This window comes from Poecilia mexicana, unplaced genomic scaffold, assembly GCF_051168715.1.
Source record: "Poecilia mexicana isolate PSO_F unplaced genomic scaffold, ASM5116871v1 scaffold_12, whole genome shotgun sequence".
Taxonomy (NCBI): Eukaryota; Metazoa; Chordata; class Actinopteri; order Cyprinodontiformes; family Poeciliidae; genus Poecilia; species Poecilia mexicana.
The window spans coordinates 4,669,809-4,688,574 of record NW_028263381.1 but is presented as its reverse complement, the minus strand read 5'-3'; the positions used below and the strand labels follow the sequence as shown (position 1 = coordinate 4,688,574).

The following is an 18,766-nucleotide window of genomic DNA, read 5'->3' as shown; positions in this document are numbered from 1 at the left end:
TAGAAACCTTAAGTTTTAGGGAAGGAGTCAACTTTTTGAAAAACTCACAAGCTGCGTTTCCACTGACCGTATAGTTGCGCAAATTGGAATTACTAAAATTAAATTTGCTTAACAGAAACACGCCAATTTTGGGAAAACCGCCCCCCCCAAAAAACGTTTTTCAATGAAAGGTTTTTGGAAAACTGTAACGGAGACACTACTGCTGGAAGAGATGAAGAAGACAACAGGAAGTGGTAGGATGATGATATCGTGGCATGTTTTTTTTAATGACTTGTCACGTGAACAAACTTATTCACATGTAATGTTTTTATTGCATTTCTCATTTCATGGAGACATCACAACTGTGAAATTGTGTTCAACATTGGCGGAATATTGACAAAGTTTTGTGCACACTCGTAATGGAAACATAGCTAAGATTTTATTTCTGTTGGAAATGTCTTTGCATTTTATAGTTCATGATGGTCTCTTGGAAGAGAAACAGGCCCGCAGCATCACACATCATCCACCATAGTTGACAGTGGGCATAAATGTCCTTTGTTCCACTTAAAGTTTTACCTGAGATTTGAATGACTTGAATGACTTTACTCAAATTAAAGTACATTTTCTCTAAACCATTCAATGTAAGATTATACTAGTGCAACAAAGAGAAACGTTTAAGGTGTCCATATTTCTGCTGGTAAGTGGGTTTCCGACTGGCCTGTGAGTCCAGAGTAAAGCTTTTCCTTTGGAGAAAGACGATACGAAGGCAAACACAGCTTCCTGCTATTCTTGTGATGATAATATTGGGGTTCCTGACTCTTCCTCCAAGTGGAAATACCATCTGTTCCCGTGGCCTCAATGGTTCTAGCACATGTTGGCCAACATCCGTCTGCCTACAAAGTCTGTCACTTACAGTCAGTCCAAGCTCAGACTGTCAGTGAAGACATTATCTTTGTATTGTAGGCATTTTATCATAGCGTCTTAGCAAGTGGCCTTGCACCTGGCCATTTCTGTTTCCAAAGGTGTGTTTTCAGTGGAATACTTTTAATATCCTCTGTGAAAAGGTTTGCTAATGACCAGGGTTTGTGTTCCACAGGAAAATCTGCAAATACTGAACCACGAACAGGCTGGAGAGCCACTGCATTTGGTCACAGTGGCAAGAATTATGATAAGAAAAGTAACGCATTAGCTTAGAAAATCAACAACACCCTACTATTGCTGAGCATGGTGACGGTAGCATCATGTTGGGGGTGTTTTTTTAGCTGATTCTAATGCTCTGCAATAGGGAGGAAAATTATTCTTCAAGTCCAAACATCAAAACTCTGACTTTGGGTATTCGTCCTCTGAAGTTTGTTTTCAGACAGTCTGTTTTTTGTTTATTCCTCGTCTCTCATAAAACCTCATATTTTACACCGCCTTGCAAAGCTAATCTAATGACCCATATAACATGACTCAACTGGGGCTCCTGTACTCCTCACTAAGGCTTCAAATCAATTGTGTGTATTTATCTGGCGAATAAGGAAGTAGTGGGGGGTGTTTTTGACATATAGAGTGAAAACAATGGAGCTGGAAATAATGAGCAGAGCCACCTGTGAAGGCCATTGAATTGGAAAGCCCCCGGCTAACATAACAAACTGCTAGTTTGTTGGGAAACGTCGTGTCAGCAGCTCCCTTCCTGTTATCTCGTCCTTGTTGCAATGTTCTGGTTTCCATCTTCGTCTTATTTCTGTCACTGTTTGTCATCCAGGTGATATCTTGGTTCATTTATTCATCAAACATAACCCCTTCACCTCACCTTCCGATATTATCGCCTCTCTTCGGACTCATTTTGTGGCTGAGGGAAACCGCTGTGGTATAATCTGACACGGACAAGTTTCTGTCAGATTTTTGTGAAAAGGAGCTTGACCGATTCGACACTTCAACACTCGCGTCTTTGTCCGCAAGCCATTGTGCCTCCACGTCTCACTTTACTCCCCCGAAACCAGCCTAACAATAGCAACACACTTCTCCTTTGCTCACATCCCCATCCCATCTCCTTATTTGTCCTCATACCTTGTCTCCCAATGTCTTCTTATTCTAGAGTTTCTTTGCTGAGAGCAGGGATAACATCAGAAAGAGAGAGAGAGAGAGAGAGAGAGAGACGGTGTTGCCAATGCTTTTCAGCAGTGCTTACTTTTTGATTTGAAGCAGAGGACCTGGTTGAGCCCAGAGTGACCCCCTCTCCCTCCCCGGGAGCGTTCGGATGAAGCAGGCTCAGAGAGCTGCGTTTGCGGGGGAGTTTAGCTTGTTTTGTGCTATTGTGGGAAACTCCGCTGGGAGCAGGAAGGTCAGAACTACGGGGAAGTTAGGATTAAACTTCGCTCTCCCCCGAGCAGAAAACAAAGGGAAAACAACACGTATAGGGCCAAACGCTGAGTCCGTCCAGCTTAGTGGAGTGACTTTTTTTTTCCCTTCAAATTTGGCCCAGAAAAATAGGATTTAAAGTGGAAGGACTCTTTTTGTTGTTTGTGGCCCCCTGAGGGCCGTAAGCAAGGCACAGGCGGGGCTGGTCACAGCTAAGCATAATGGAAACAGTGTTAGACCTGAGGGCCTCGAATACTTTGACTCCTTGACATAAGGGAGTGTTTGGGGTCCTCAGGGCTCTTCAGTTAATCTGCTGTCAGAGCAAAGATGTGTCAAGAATTTCTTAAAGGGGCAATATTATGTGTTTTCCAGACACATAGTGCCATTTTATAGCACAATTAAGTAACTATGTTAACTTCAGTTGTTATTAAAATGCTGTGCATATAAAATATGACTTAAAAGAAATTAGACTTCCTAATTTAGCACATTGAAATTGGGCCTCTGTCTCTTTAAGAAACTCCTGCTCTTTCTGAAACTCCGCCTTCAGGAAGTTATTAAAACCTGGCTCCTCTATTAACCCTTCAACATTTTTACCAGCGTTGCTCTGAGCAGTAGTTTGTATATTGAGCTCAGCAGATGTGCAGTTCCACCAGGTTTTTGCTAATTGCTGCTGGCTAGTCTGAAGGAGCTGAGAGGTGGAGTCGTGACGGAGGGCTGCTCTGTGAGGCGGAAGCTCAGAAGTTGCAGGTTCCACAAGGAGCTGCGTCTCAAAGGCGGAGCTAGGTCCACCCAGGTGTCTCGCACAGCTGAATGGTTGCCACAGGAATTTAAAGAGTTTCTCAAACATGTATGAAAGAACACATGCAAGAGGCAATAATATTATTACCTTTTGCATATATTATTAATATTATAAAGCTCAAAAAAGTAAATTTGACATAGTAGTTCCCCTTTAAAGGGACTTTTCACATAGTAACATATTATCAATTTAACACAATGTACAATCAAGCTGTCAATAACCTCAATATCTTTGTTTGAAAATTATTCGATCTTCTGCCAAAACTGAAATCTCACCATCCATGTTGCATCCATTTCAAAGATACTTTGAAATACTCGTACTGGTAGCATATACATTTACTTTGATGAAACAAAATGCTAATTTTATAGCATAGATGGGCTCTAAGAAAGTTAACCTTAAAAAAAAAAAAAACTGAAGAATTTGTGTTGTGGACTATTAGGAAAAGGTGCAATGCGCAATATTAGTGAATTTTGCCATAGTGATATGATTTGCAATAAACAGTGCATCGTCATATATTTTGTATGCCTCTTTATTTGAGGGTAAAATAAAATGTGAATTGTTCACCAGCAAACATGTAGCTTTCCCTCCTGACTGTAAATGTTGATCAGTCATTTTCCTATGTGGTTATTTTTATCAAAAATAAATTACATCAGGTGAAAAACTAGTGAATGACAAGAGCCATAATAAACTGACACCCTTCAAGCGAGCTCTGACATTCTGCAACAATGAAACGGGCCAATTAAACCCAGTCTTCCCGCCTTTTTATGGCTGCCATTTTGAAATGCCAGCTACACTCTTTTGATTTTTGCTCCATGTTTTCAAAGTTTAACATCTGCTTTACAATTATTCAGCAGCAAAAGCTGACACGCGAGTGGAAGATATCACGCTATTAGCATGAAGTATGCTGACACAGCGTAAAATGTTAACCTACAGTGTTAACCTGTTGTTGATAGCCCAGCCGGGTTTTCAGTTGCCTAGCAAGACTTGCGTGAACATCTCCTGTAGTTCATCACCACAGTCAAGCAAGCTAGATGCTAACATAAACACGCTCACAGGTTTAATACACCAGATCCTTGCTTGAGAAGGTGAAATGGCAAGCTGCGATGCTACTTGACATGCTGTCCCTTAACAAGTGCAAACCAGCCAATCCAGGAGCGCAATTTGTTACCTTTGGCGCCGATTGGCTGTTACCACAAGATTGGAGTCAAGAAAGGCTGTAGATGTTAGCTTCTGTGGTAATGCTAAGACGGTTTTCACTGTATGTGTCAATGTATAACCTATGAAGGTATATCTGGTTTTTAAGCTATTAAAGTTTGTGTATTTTGGTCCCAACCCCCTACGTATAGCTTGGCTCTACTGTAGATGTGTTTTGCTGATGAGGTATTACCTAAAGTATTGTTTTAACCTAATTAAGACAGCATCAAGATGTGTTGGTAGGTATTTTAAGGAGTTATGTTTTGCTTTCTTGGCATCTTGCTCCGTGTCCCATCGTTATCTCCCTCTCTCTCCTTCTATCTCTGTGATGGATGTCTGTGCTGCTGCTGCTGCTGCTGCTGTGGCTCCACCTCCTTAACCCTCGGCTCAGACATCACAAGTTGATATGTAGCTGCTCACTGATGCCGTACAGATGGTGTCAGAGTGGGGAGAGGCAAACAGCAAAATGATCTCTGGGCAAGAAGTCGCCGGGACCTTTCTCTGTCTGTGGCGGAATTGGCTGACCACCCACTTTGAGGCCGGAGGGGGAAAAAAAATATGTCAGATGGTCTTTTGTTTTGTGCCTCCTTCCTGCGCGGGCTCATTGGACTGTGGGTGTTTTCGGTCAGTGTGAGGAGATGAGGCATTGTTGACCTTCCTCCCTCAGAGGCTTATTTGAAGGTTTCACCCCCCCTCCTCTTTCTCCACCTCCTCCTCCGCATCCCTGAGGAGAACGACTCCTGCTCCCTGTCAGCTCTCAACCGCTCTGACATACAGTTGGTCGGACTGCATAAACAGATGTTTTCAGGGGAGACAGTAACCGTATACCAAAAGATAAAAGAGAAATATTCATGTTCCCCCCCACTTAGATTCATGTGTGCAGTTTTTATTATGTACCGTGTAACTGTACTGTAAAACAAGACTTGTGGGATACGTGAGATTGTTTTCTCTACAAGTCCTCCAACTATTCCTCACAGTCTGATGTGTTTTTCCTTACTTGCTCCTCCGTGTTGGACGGGTACGCTCCACCCCTCTGGCAGGTGTACTCCCTAAAGGCCCGAAAAGCTACACTGTGGGTCTGTCCAACACTCGTGTGCTCTGTTTCTTTCCCACGCTCCTGTCCTGCAGGGATTTTCTCACCTTCGACACATCTGCACGTTTATGATCCGGCCGCGCTCCCTTGTTGGTTCATAAATTAAACACGGCGCACAGATAACACTCCTACACTAAGATATGTCGGACTGTAACTTCTACCGGCAGGAGAGCGTAGCACAAAGGTGACGGAGTTTGAAATAAATATGCAATAAGTGCTTTGAAAAAAAGTATTATTATTATTATTATTATTATTATTATTATTATTATTATTCTGTGTTGTACTACGTTTTTTTCACATTTGTCCAGGTTGGGCTGGAGAATTTTCTGTTGTAAAAAACGTAAATCGTCGTTGCTCAGGTTGTCGTCATCTGATGTGAAAACTACAACAAAAACACAGCTGAGTAATGAAGTACAGATTCCCTCCTCAGAATTTCAACCAAAAAAAAAAACAAAAAACTTTTTGAATTCAAAAGCTGACAGAGGGGCAAAAAGATGCTAATTAAAGTTCTACATCGGATGTGTCCAAATTCAGAGGCACCATTCTGAAAATACCGAAACTGAATGGCTTGAACAAGAAACGCAACTAAAATCACGTGTGAATAAGTGTTGGGGAAGTTTGATTATGTTCAGAGAGACGTAGACAGAAAACACGAGAAATACAAATTGACGTCCGAAAGGACTTATCAGTTGCCTTTTGTGATGTCGCCAGTGGCACATGGAAGCATGGCTGTGGCAGGGTGGATTTTCTTTACATAGAATAATTATAAATACATGAATAAAAAAAAAAAGTGTGACCTTTTTATATGGCTCTCTGGTGGAAAACTACACTTAAAGTGAGCTTAATTGATTTGACAGAAAATCCTGGTGAGTAGCTTTAAATTCTATTTACATCTGTGAAGCTTTGCTCTCTGTCTGTGTGCCACCCTTACATAAATACGGCTTTAAATTACTATAAGAAAAACATGTGCATTCTGAATCACTTCTTTTATTGTAGCAACAATGATTAAAAGGAACATCCAGCTTGACTTGATCTGTAGGTTCGGTTAGATTTTTCTTCTTCTTCTCCTGTGTGTGTATGTCAAACATCTGTCTCCATGTGGCGGCTGATGGGTTCTTGACGGGGCCAGATGTGCTGCAGCAGCTTCCCTCTGCGCGATTCAAACTCAACTCAGACCTCCACGACACCGCAGACGTGTAGCGCCGAGGAGCGGATTTGTCGCTGCGTATCTGTTGCTGGAGGTTTTCTGAGGAAACGCCAAACGGAGCTGGAAGGAGACGCAGCGAGGACATTCGCTTTAAATTAAGTCCCGGCAGGACGGCAGACGCTCCCTTTGTCTCAGCTGCTTTGCTGTTTTGGGAATTTGTAAAGCAATTGTCATCCGATTTCCCTTCTCAAAAGAAAATGGAAACTCCGTAAGCTCTCGGAGGAGTTCATGACTGAATCGATCCGTATGGTTCCATAAATCCTTCTTGCCGCTCCGTCTCTTGGTGTCCTCGGGGCGGCTGGGCCGAGGAGCGATGCAACACGGGCGGGCAGGCCGATTGAAAACACGTGGCGATAAAAACCTCATTGAGATATCTGAGGAATGTCCGGAAATATTGTTTCGACACGGGCCAAAACAAAGCTTTTGGTTATGCTGGTTTCAATTTTTGCTCTTTCTAAAGTAGTTTTTCTTTCTGTCTTGAGCATAAATTTGGTATTGGGTATATTAAAAAACCCTGAATTTACAGTAACAATAACCATAACAATCATTTTCATGGATGTGCTATGGTGGTGCAGGGGTTAAGCACAACCCACACATGGAGGCTTTAGTTCTTGACATGGCTGTCGCAGGTTCGATTCCCAACCTGGTGACCTTTGCCGCATGTCTTCCCTTTCTCTTATTACCCACTTTCCTGTCAATTAACTATCAAATAAAGGCCACTAGAGCCAATAATACCTTTAAAAAAACAATCATTTTCATCATGTAAAAGTGGGAAAAGAGTGCCATTCGTTTGAATTCGTTCACTCTTGGTAAGTCTGTTGGAGTTTCTCCTAAAGACTGGAATCTCTTCCCATTCTTCTTTGCAGAATGGCTCAAACTCCATTAAAATAGTTGAAGTTGTCGCAGATTTTCTGTTGGGTTTAGGTCTTCACTTTGACTGGGCTGCAATGATACACAAAAATACGTTGACCTGAAGCATTGCAAAATAGCTTTGGCTGTGTGTTTAGAGTCATTGTTCTGCTGGAAGACGACCTTCGACCTCAGTTGGAAGTCTTTTGCAGACCCGGCCCGAGTCAGCAGGCATTGTGTTCGAGCCCGATCCGACCCCACTAACTTTAGCTACAGGTCCAACCCCGTAGTAAAAATAATTAAATAAAAATGTGACTGCTTTCGTTTATAGACCACCATTTAAATAAGCAGCGTAACTTCCCTGCTTCTGGCTTTAGCTTAGCATCTTCCAGCTCCATTTTGTTGCTTATTGTCACTGCAAGGTGAGTCGAGTGCAAATCATCTGTTATGTTTGATCGATATGAACGGAGAAACGTGTTACTGCAGTGCGATGCGCTCGTTTTAGTCTGATGAACTTCTGCACCCAACTAACTCCCATCAAGGTTTATTTGATCAAGAAGTTAAACTATCTACTCCTCCACTTGGACTGTCATTAGTAGATTAACACAACTTCATATTGTGCATTCTCGTTTGGCTTTCTTTGTGCTGGATGTGCAGCCCGACCCGAATTTCTGTTCGGGTTCAGATCAGGACATAAATCTAAACTAAATCGCTTTCTTCTTTATTAGGTTTTTGCTCTTTAATTAATCTAGAGGTATTAAAGTTAAGAGGCCTGAATACTTATGCAATCAAACACTTACCTGAGTTGTATTTGTAGAAAACAAAGCTATGCATCATTCAAATTCAGAAGAAGTTTTATTTATATAGCACTTTTTCAGCATCAAGGCAGTTCAAAGTGCTTTAAGGATCCCAGAAAGAAATGTTTATTTCACTTCACAACCATACGCTGCTTTATGTTGGTCTATCACACAAAATCCCACTGAAATGCATTGACCATTGTGGTTGCAACGGTCAATACAGAATGAAAACGAAAAATTTAAGGTGTATGAATTGTTTACAAGGCACTGGATGTAACCTTCAGACTTCTTTTAGCCAGCAGGGGGCAGCTTTTTAAACTTCAGAACTCAAAGCTGCACAGAGAAACACCAAACTTCTTGCTTATTTTACTACTTTGATTTACTAATGTCAAACAGATACGCTTTTTACTTCCTCTGCCAGTGTAAAATTCATATTTTCTCTGAATAAAACAATTTGGCATGTTTGGTCAATCAATAACTGTAGTTCCTGCATTGCCATCCCTTCCATGCCTTATTCAGAACAGAGCCTCGTGTTTCACGTTATGGTCACTCAATAAATTATCTTCGCAGACGTCTTGGCTAACCTTGCAGGTTGATTTCGTAGTCCGACCTGTTACTTGTTAGCTGTTTGTTGCCCTGCTTTGCTTCACAGCCGTCGTCTCTCTTCAGATCTACCTGACTCCGCTGACCGAAGTGTGACGAGGGGGGGAAAGATGAATGACCAGCAACATCACGGGCCACTCGGCTGACTCTGTGTGAAAGATGCGTTGGCCTGACATATGGGTCTTTCCTCCTGTCCGATCCTCCGGTCTTTGATGTGAGAGCCCAAGCTCCCATTACCACTGGAGGAAACTTGTCAGATCGTCTTCGCTCTCACTTCAGCTCCACAGATGTCTTCTCTCTGTGCTTTGGAAGATGATTTGTGGTCGAGTCTTGGCATGAACGGCAAGTTCAAAGCACCTAGACGGTGTAGTGGAACCGGGTCTGCTAAAAGCGAGGTTCTGGAGACGCGGAGGATATAAGCAGACTGCAGTCATGGTGGGTTTCTAAACTGAAACCACAAATGCACTAAGTCACAGAGTTTTCTGTGCATGTTGAGAAATGAAATAGGACACTTTTTAGTTTATGGTTGTAAATGGCAAGACACTTTAGCACATGAAAACAATGAAGCACCACAGAAACTGGTTCTTGTATTCTACTGTTCTTTAGTCCGAAAGAAAGTTAGGAATAAACAGATTTGGTCAATAAAATGAAAGCTTTCTTGGGCACATTTGCTCGTCTGGTCGATGAAAAACAGCACTGTCCCCAGTGTGAAGAAAATATAGTTCACCACTAACTATTCGCGGATTCACTTGGTTGTGGATTTCTAACTCCAAAATTCAGAGACCCGCTGATTTTTCATGGAAAATATCTAAAATATTTGAAAGAAAAAGCATCTTGGGAAACTGAAATACCTAGCCGCAATGCTACTTGACACGCTATGGGCAATCCAGTTGCCCTTGGATTGGCAACTTTTGTTGATGCCAATCCAAGGCTCCAAGTTATTGCCTGTACCCTCAAGAGTGGAGATAAGAAAAACTGTAAATGTTAGCTTCTGCCGTAGTGCTGAGACTGTCAACACTGTTCGCATTAACGGATATTAAGACATATTTGATGTTGGGAGTGTTTAAGTGGACAGTTATACGTCTTTTTAGAGGGTTTTTCCACCGTGGATTTAAAGTATTTGTGACTGTGGGTCCACTGTACTACCATACATTCTGGTGGCTGTTGGTGCTGAAGTTGGTATCTGATTTGAAGCTTTTCATTTGGTCCAGTAATAGTTTCCCATATGGTTAAAGTGGCTCATCCCCCAGGATATCAGCAGGCAGCACTTAAAAATTAAATAACTAAAAGGTTTTCTATCCGTTCTGCTCGAAAACATTGCCAGTATGTTTCCTATTGCTTACTAACAGTCAATGGGAAGTGGACGCCTCGCAGTGTTACACCGTGGCATGCTAACGTTGATTCCAGATCTCTATTCACCAGTAAGTAAAAGGGCTATTTCACTTATTTTTTGCAGTTTTAGGTTGCTGTAAATTATTCCACCCTGAATATCGTCATTTTTCAAAGCAGTTTGGACTGTTGATGCTTTTTTTTGACACCAGGATTGTAGTCGTCGTTAGCTTCTACAAAATCTGGAAGCGTTAAAAGCTAGCGTATAAATAGCTTGATTATCATGCTAGTCACAATAGCCTCTTGTTTATTTTATTTGCCCGAAACATTAAATCGCTGTTTTTAGTGCGAGTGCAAGAAGCAATTGTTTATCGAGATGAAAGGAGAGGTAAATCTGCAGCGCTGGCATTGTAAACTTTGCATCCAGCGCAAAAAACCAGAAAGTTGGCCAGCAGCAGCAGGATTAACTGAGCGGGCTCAGTGAACAGCCAGTGTTTTTTATTTATTTATTTATTTTTGAGAAACTGCACATTTGTGATATGTTAAGTCATTTTAGTTAGGCTTTTAAATGGTCCATTAACCTTTTCTCATACATCCAACATAACCACAGGATTACAATGAGGCACCAGGGTTTAATAGAAACGGGTCACAGGAGAACTTTTACTAGTTTGACTTTACAGACTTTCTCGTTTCGAAACGGACTGCAGCAGCCCCGGCTTTCTCTCCGGCTGACAGGACGGTCTTCCTTTTCGAGCTTTCCTTTGCGTGTTGATCGACTTCTCGGCCTCTCCTTCCTGTTCGCCTCGGCCCCCTTTTTTCCGTCTTCATATGGAACTCGTTTGTGAGTCAAACGCTGCAGAGCTGACGGCAGTGTTGGCCGAATGCACTCGCTGCTGCCGTAAGCAGTTCTGGGACACTTTTCTCCCACCAGCCGGAGAAAGGAAAAGCATTAGTCAGATATGAAGCCATCTGCTAAACCAGTCAATTAACAAATCAGGCCGTCGCATGTTTACATAGGGCTGAAGGAGGAGGATGTAAGGGGATATGTGTGTGTTGTGGTTCAGGGTTCAACCAGACGGGGTTTTGAGTCCCTGCAAAGTTTACAGACCGAAAGGTTTGTAAAATTGTAAAAGCAGAAAATATTTGCAATATTTTACTATCCAAGTTCAAGTAAAGTTTGTGTAAAGATAAAGAATATGTGCTTCGCGCTCTGTTTTTCAAAGTTACTCGAGGCATTGTTTCCTAACATATTTAGATATTGTGAAAGTAGTGTATTCTTGTTTTTGCGGAAAATGGAATGGAAAAATCTTTAGTGGCACAACAGCAATAAAACCCATATAGGAAACCATGTGTAAATTCAGACCGGCTTTTGACATTTTCCTTCAGTTTAGTTTTTTTAAAATTGTCTTTGGTAATGCACATTAGGTCTTTGAGACCCTAATCTTTGACAACTTCTTCCAGATAGATGAAATAACTTTAAAAGGAAATCTTTCAATTTTGAGCTTAACTATATTGGTTTGAAATTTAAACTGCTGATTAATATTACAACTAATTAAGGTTTACATAGATGTAAAAAATGGACAAATTAAAGGGGCAGTGTTGTGTAAAATCAACTTTTTTGAGCTGTACATCGTGTAATAATGTTGTTCCTTCATCAAAAATACACCTGGAGATTTGCCTTGATTCTTTCATGCATGTTTGAGAAATCCCTTCATCTCCATGACAACCATTCAGCTGTGCAAAACATCTGGGTGGACCTAGCTCCGCCTTCGAGACGCAGCTCCTCCTCAGAGCTGCAGTTTGTAATCTTCAACGTTTCCGGCTCACAATGAAGCTCCTCCAGACTAGCCAGCAGCAATTAGCAAACACCTGATGGAACTGCTGAGCTCGCTATACGAGCTTCTTCTCTGTGCAACGCTGGTAAAAATGTTAAAAGAGGAGCCTTGTTGTGATGACTTCCTGAAGGCGGAGTTTCAGAAAGAGCACCTTTAAAGAGACAGAGGCTCAATTTCAAAAGTGCTATATTATTTAATTTTGTTTAAATCATATTTGATACAGCATTTTTATGACAATGGAAGGTAACAGTAACTTGATTGTGCTATAAAATGGCACTGTGAGTGGAAAAGATGCTTTGTGTACAATTTATTATTATTTACTAGCTATTTTAGTACCAAAAGAACAGCGTGATTTTTTTTATCCACAATTTTTTCCACGATTTTTAGTGGGGTACTCTTAAAGAGTCCTCTTAAAAAGAAAGTGTAAACTCCTTTGCCAGTGGAACTGGTGGTGAGATGTTCGCCTCGGTCGACGAGGGAGAAGGTGAGAGAAACTGAGCCTGAAAGGGAAAAGGAAAGCGAGCCCTTCTGCTGCTCCGCCGCTTTGTTTTTTTAACCCAGATTCTCTACTGAAATATGGCCACCATGTGGACCCTCTCAAGTCGCGTAGCTCCAGCTGTGGGCTCGGCCAATCAGACGTGGTTCGGCTGTCCTGGAGGAGGGCTGTGGGGAGGGTCCTGCAGTCGGAGCAGGAGGGGACGTTTTAAAGAGTGTGTGCAAGAGAGGAGAGTCATTGCAGAGGAGCAACATCTCATGGAGTACTGGAGGAGACCGATGGAGACAGGTCGGGCTGTTTCCTGGATTTTCACTCTCGTTTTCCTGTGCTGAGTTCTTCGTTTGACTGAGACGGCTCTCCAGGTTTCTAGGAGATTTTTTGAAGCTTCTTGGCTGATGTGACATAATATAAAGTTTAAGCCTTTAATTTGAACTGCACTTAATGTTGAGCAGATGTGCAGAGATGTTGGGACAGACTCGCTTCGTCAGGGTGGAAAATCTGACCTGTGATGTCATTACTACCATCCCAGTCTGTAATTTTCCTTAAATAATATCAGGACCAAAGGTTTTTATATGGGCCACAGTTAGACATGACAGCTGTGTTTTCTTTGAAAGAGAACGACTTTTGTCATTGTTGCTGAGTTTTGAGACTCTTGGCCGATTTTTCTTGATGAGATTTCACCAGACGTCGCTACTGCAGGTCTGATGCCCTCGGTGACTGGCAGCTTCCTGCGTTCCCCCTCAGCGGCTGCCGGGGCCTCTCATTCAAACACATCCTCGCAGATTATAAACACTCCTTTTGTTTGATGTCGTAGCTTTCCTTGCGTGGTACAAAGGAATCAGTGCGAAAGCGAACGAATCTAGTTATTTGTAGCGGCTCTGGATGAGTTTTAGTGGTGAACGTTTGAGCTCCCCTGATGGATCGACTCCCTCTTAACTCTTCCACCAGCTCTAGGCAAACACTCACCATGGTGACGCGTGACTCCAGTCCTGACAAGTCCATAGATATGCAGATTGCTTCCTGTCGGTGGTACTGTGGAAAGGCGCTTCCTGCTGTGTTGTTGCAGTGAAAAGAGAGCAACTCTGTGGGCCGTCTGAACAGGGGTTGTGCTCCTAGAGGCTTTAAATGGGTTCAGAGTGAAATGATCCAGAACCAGGAGTCTCTTCTGCTTTCCCTGGTCCTGTTTGGTTGTACTTTTAAAGGTATAACCTTTTAAAGGTGCTTGAACTATTAAAAGAAGCAATTATAGGCATTTCTTTGAGAGGTTTCACAACTTGTAGCTGTTTTTGGATGGCTGTGGTTCCTAATCCATTGAATACTGGAGTCCACTGTAAATATCTTAGGGAGGCCTTAAGTATCTTGCGATTTCCTCAATTTCCTTATCTTGTGTCCAATTGCTGTCAGGGTAAAATAGTTTTTTCTTGATTCCTCCACTGTTGTATGTTTGAAACTTTTAGTGTGAAGTAAGAAAGGAAGTAAATCTTGGACTATCTCATTCCACCAAGAGTCGACTAAGAAAGACTCATCATCCCATTGGTTGGCAACGGTTTCTTAAATCCTTGAAGAAACGTTTTGAGTCATTTAAGTTGAGTTCATAATAGAAAAACGTTGTTAGAGTGACAAATACTAGGAATAATTTAGAAGCACTGGGACTGTCTTTAGGCAGAAAATCTATCAAACCAGAAAGACTGAGCTGCCTTTTAGGGCTAAAAGAGCATTTTCAATCTTTTTTAAGTGTTAGGACACTCATAGAGTTAGATTTGTATAAAAATCTGACCCAGAATACTCTAGACTCATTATTAAAAACAATGTTTGTAGTTTGTGGAGAAAACCCCTACTAATGTTTCCCAAAGCTTCATTAAAGTCTTGTATTTTCATGAATTCAGTATTATACACAGCCTATTCTTATGAACTGGGTGTATTATAACACTGCTGCTCTTTAGCTTAGTACCAGATATAGAGTTGTGAATCTTGTACCAATTTCAGCTTCATCAGAAAGATAAGATGTTTCACCACATTACTGTACAATTATTTTGTCAGCTCTTGATTTTTTTTCTACGCTGTAGAGAATGTTACCACAATACCATTTTAAAACCAGCTAAAATAAACTTCACTGTTATTTTTGTCAGATGAAATCATATTCAATGTAGATAAACAGCAATTTTTGATCCTTGCTTTTTTGCAATGAGAAATTTAGTCATATTTTGATATTGCGGGATCGTCTCGTTACATAGGAATTTGATTGTGTCATTTAGCAACTAATCAATACTTTGACTGTGTCCAGGTCAGCTAAGCAAAAATAGTGGAAATATATTTTTATTCTGAGTTTTTGTTGACATACCACAACATAATCCACGCAGTAAAAGTTCAGATGTCTTTGAAAAGTAAGGGAATTTTCGCAAAAGCTGCAGCGTTAAATACAGTCACATTTAATGTCAACAGGGTAAAGTGTAATTAGATTAATATTCAAGCAGGCAAATTTATGACTTTATGAATATCTGAAAAATAACAGGATCTCTCACTGGTACCAATCAAATTTAAGCAAGCAAACTTTAGTTAAAAAACAATGGTTTTTCACTACTGGCACCGACCGATCCACCTCAGTGCACATTATTGAAACAAATGTTGACAGAAATCCACAAAAACACATTAGCATGATTTTCTATCTGATTGGTTTGGCTTTACAATGAAAGTTGAGTTTTTTCCTTAAACTCACTCCATGCTGAGTCACGTTAAGGATGTGACTCAGTGCTTTCTGAAACATTAACTCTAGGTCTTTGAAAGCTATTGAAGTCTTTTATTCTCCTTGAAGACAATAGAAATCCATCACTGTGAGATCTGATGGAGATTTGGTAGATCTCTACTCTCTATGGGAAATTAAGAGTTGAGATGACATCCCGTCTTCAATTTGTGATCTGATTATTTGATTAGTGGAGCTGGCGTCAGTTCAGGGGTCTGCTGACATTAGTTCAAAGGAAAAGTGACTAAATTAAATGTTACTTTGTTAATCCCCAAATGAAATTAGCTAACATTATTATTCTCCTTTTTTGTTTCATTATCAAAGTGCTTATTTTTTGTGGGACAGACTGTAAACAGTCATATGTAGACACTAATTTTTTAATCTTCTGCCACCCTTCAACAAAACTATATATATATATATACACACATATATATATATATATATATATATATATCGCTGTATCATCAGCGTAACGCATCACATGGTAGCTGTGTAGCATCGTCCTTGTTGCAGGTCTAACACGGTTCAACATCTCACAGAATCATTGCCCTCCTTTTATCCTTCTGATCTTTAAAATTCATCAATTAACCACAACAGTCCACACTGTTGTCCTGCCTGGAAACCCCTGATTGTCTTCTGTTTCTGGGTCCGTCTCGGGTTTCCTGCGAGCAGTTGCCTTCGAGCTTTGGGGGGCACATGTGTCAGATGTTGAGAGTCCTTTAAGTAGTGGCGGTCATGGGGATTAGAGTGGGAGGTCAGTGGGGTAGTTGCTGCAGTCTGAGGGTTTTAAACTCCTCTTTGGATGTAAACTGAACCTCGAATAATCCTCCGTCTCCCCCCCCCGGTTACTCAGAGTATTAGGGACATCATAAATCCAAGTCGAGCCTCACTTAGATGGACCTCTCTATCTTGGGAAACTTGGGTTCAGACCCGTCTGTCTGGGAGCTCTTGGCAGACGTCTGGGCACATGTTGCCACAAATACCAGGCACATTAACGGAACTGGACTAGTTTTACATCTTCTAATCCCCTTTCGAGACGAACCTTAGGGAAGCAAGGTATTGTGCCTCTAGCTGGCACGCGATTCAATCACATCGCAGCTAGGTGAAGGTCAAAGGTTAAACGTCCAGGTCGTGCACGCTCCATATTCCCCCAGCTGGTTTGGATTCTTTCAGCTCCGGTGTGTTTTCCAACTATATTCCTGTCAGTGAGGAATTAATCTTCGCAACGGGCCGGCAAATGTTTGACCCCGACCCCTTTGGACGGCCCGTTCGTCTCACGTCCTTGCGTCAGGCCGCTTCTCTTGTCAAAACACTGTCGAGACATCAGCTGTATGAGTTCGAGAGGTGGAGCGGAGGCTTTGAAAGAGTTCTGCCTTTGTTCCCGGAGCTTTTCATGGTGAGGCAACGAGAACACTTGTGATTCATGGAGTTAACTTTAGTCCAACTCCAATGGAGTCGGCTGTCTGCGCCCGATCTTATGAGCTCATCTGTTTTACACAATCCAAACATACACAGTGCTAGTTTGTGCAAACACACGCACACGCACACACAGACACCACCCTGCACAAGACCACAGATCTGGGTCACTTTGTCTGCTGGAAGAAAAAGGCTGGTGTTGATATCGCCACAGGATGACGTAGATCAGAGCGTGCGCTCGCATGTGTGCGTGTGTGCAAAGCTCTTAAAAAAATGAAAAAACACACACACACACACACACACACACTTGAGATCTGACCACAAAGGGACCAGCATTCCTCGTATCCCTTGCTGGGAGGGATCACCGGGGACCGAGGGATGGAAACCTCTCAGCGCGGCCGGCACACGTGTCAACAGCGGTCCCCTGCTCTCTCTGCTGCCCTGCCAAACTCCGGTCGGAGAATGACTAACAGACTCCCAAGAGGCAGCAGGGAAACCGAGGCAGGGAGAAGGGAAAAAAAAAAAAGTAGACTCAAAGAGAAGAAACAGCTTTGAGATTTGGCCCAGAGCTGTATTTATAACATGAGCACAAAGGCTTGTATAAGCACCTTTTAATCTTCTCTGGCATCCCCACTGCTCTTTTAATGTGCGCTCAGCTTACATTTGTTAATGCCTCTCATAGATAAAATCTCATACTTTTGTTAACTCACTGAAAGTTGGCTTGTTTTGTCTCCAGAGGCCTTTTGGGGATTCTTCTTAGGGTTTGGATAGAGACCCCATGAAACGTCCTTTATTCTCTTCCAATTAACCGGAATCTGTCGTTTCAATCACTCCACTGAGAAGAGCTGTTTTACAGCCCAATAAATCATGCTAAGCTACATAATCTATGAAATTTTATACAAATTGTCGATTTAAGGAAAATAACTCCGGGGAAAGCTTATGTTACAGTTGGAACAGCATGAGAAGCTCAAATTTGGAAAGAAATCCAGTTGAATAAGTTGTTGCTTTGTCAGGAATTGCTGTGTTTCACTAAACGGTTGCCAAAGATGACAGCTTTTGCAATCTTTTTGGTGATGTGTGTGAAGCAGCGTTTACTAGAAAAGTCAAGAACTTCCCAAATATAAAGCCCTTACAGTCCCCTTGGATAACGCGCCGTTCCCACCAGAGCGTTGGAGCTACTAATCAGATTAGATTCATCGCCTTTTCAGAAAGAACGCAGCCCGCAATCTAATCAATGTACTTGTTTAAATAGGAAAGGTAATGACAAGTATGAAGCTTCAGCCAGACACTGTGTGGCTGAAAACTGGCAAATGTTGAACAGTAGTTTAGCTCCCGTGACACACATTTCCATTTTTAGCAAAAATCCCTACAAAACAACACTTAGACTGAGTTGGTAGATGAAGCGTCTCTGTTTCAGTTGAGTTGTTGGAGTTTGGTGATGCTCGCTCGCTCTTTGGGTCATCAGGCGTAGTTATTTACTTCTCCTGCTAGCTTTGTCCTAAATAAGATAGTTGTTACAATGGTGAGTAATAAACTATGTTAAATACAAATATGACTTGAAGATAATTCCAGGAGAAAGAGACAAGAGGAAGGAGCAATCCTCAGAGGAAGCATTTGGAAGAAGTAGTCACTCATCTGTAAAAATTCAGCTTTAACCGTACGGGTTACGATTCAAGTACACCCGTATGCAGATGACATGCTTTTCTGCTGATTCGACCACTTCAGTAGTGGAGATGTCTTGAAATCTGCAGTTTGTCGGTTTGAATCCTGCTTCCTTCACAAGTCGATGTGCCTTTGGTCAAGGCACTTTTGCCTAAAGTCGCCTGCTGTTCTGCGTTTCGGCGTGAATAATGAGCATTTGTGGATGTGTCTGCAGTGTGACGGGAAAGTCACATGATATTTATTAGCTCTGACGGCAAAAGGAGATGGAACTCTGTGCTGGTAAAGTGTTCCCAATAAAGTGTTTGATGATGATGAACAGCGGACCGTCTTGGGCAGAGCTGCTGCGGTTAGATGAAGGGTAAATAGAGTCAATAAAAATGTCACTTCCTGACTCTAGTGCCCCTGATTCAGCAGAGTTGATGCACTG

The 18,766-nt window shown here is 41.9% G+C and overlaps 1 protein-coding gene across 3 annotated transcripts in view; it reads left to right on the top strand.

Annotated features, from left to right (window-relative positions):
- lhfpl2a (LHFPL tetraspan subfamily member 2a) overlaps positions 1 to 18,766 on the top strand; it is a 48,606-nt gene that overhangs the window by 20,688 nt on the left and 9,152 nt on the right. Inside the window, exon 3 of one of the 3 annotated variants that reach the window (XM_088010790.1) lies at positions 116 to 233. The exons of 1 other annotated variant lie outside the window; for it this stretch is intronic. The gene's annotated coding sequence lies outside the window, so the exon portion shown is untranslated. Of the gene's footprint in view, positions 1 to 115; positions 234 to 12,742; positions 12,810 to 18,766 lie in introns of those variants that run through there. One more of the 3 variants, XM_014984354.2, reaches the window with a different exon arrangement.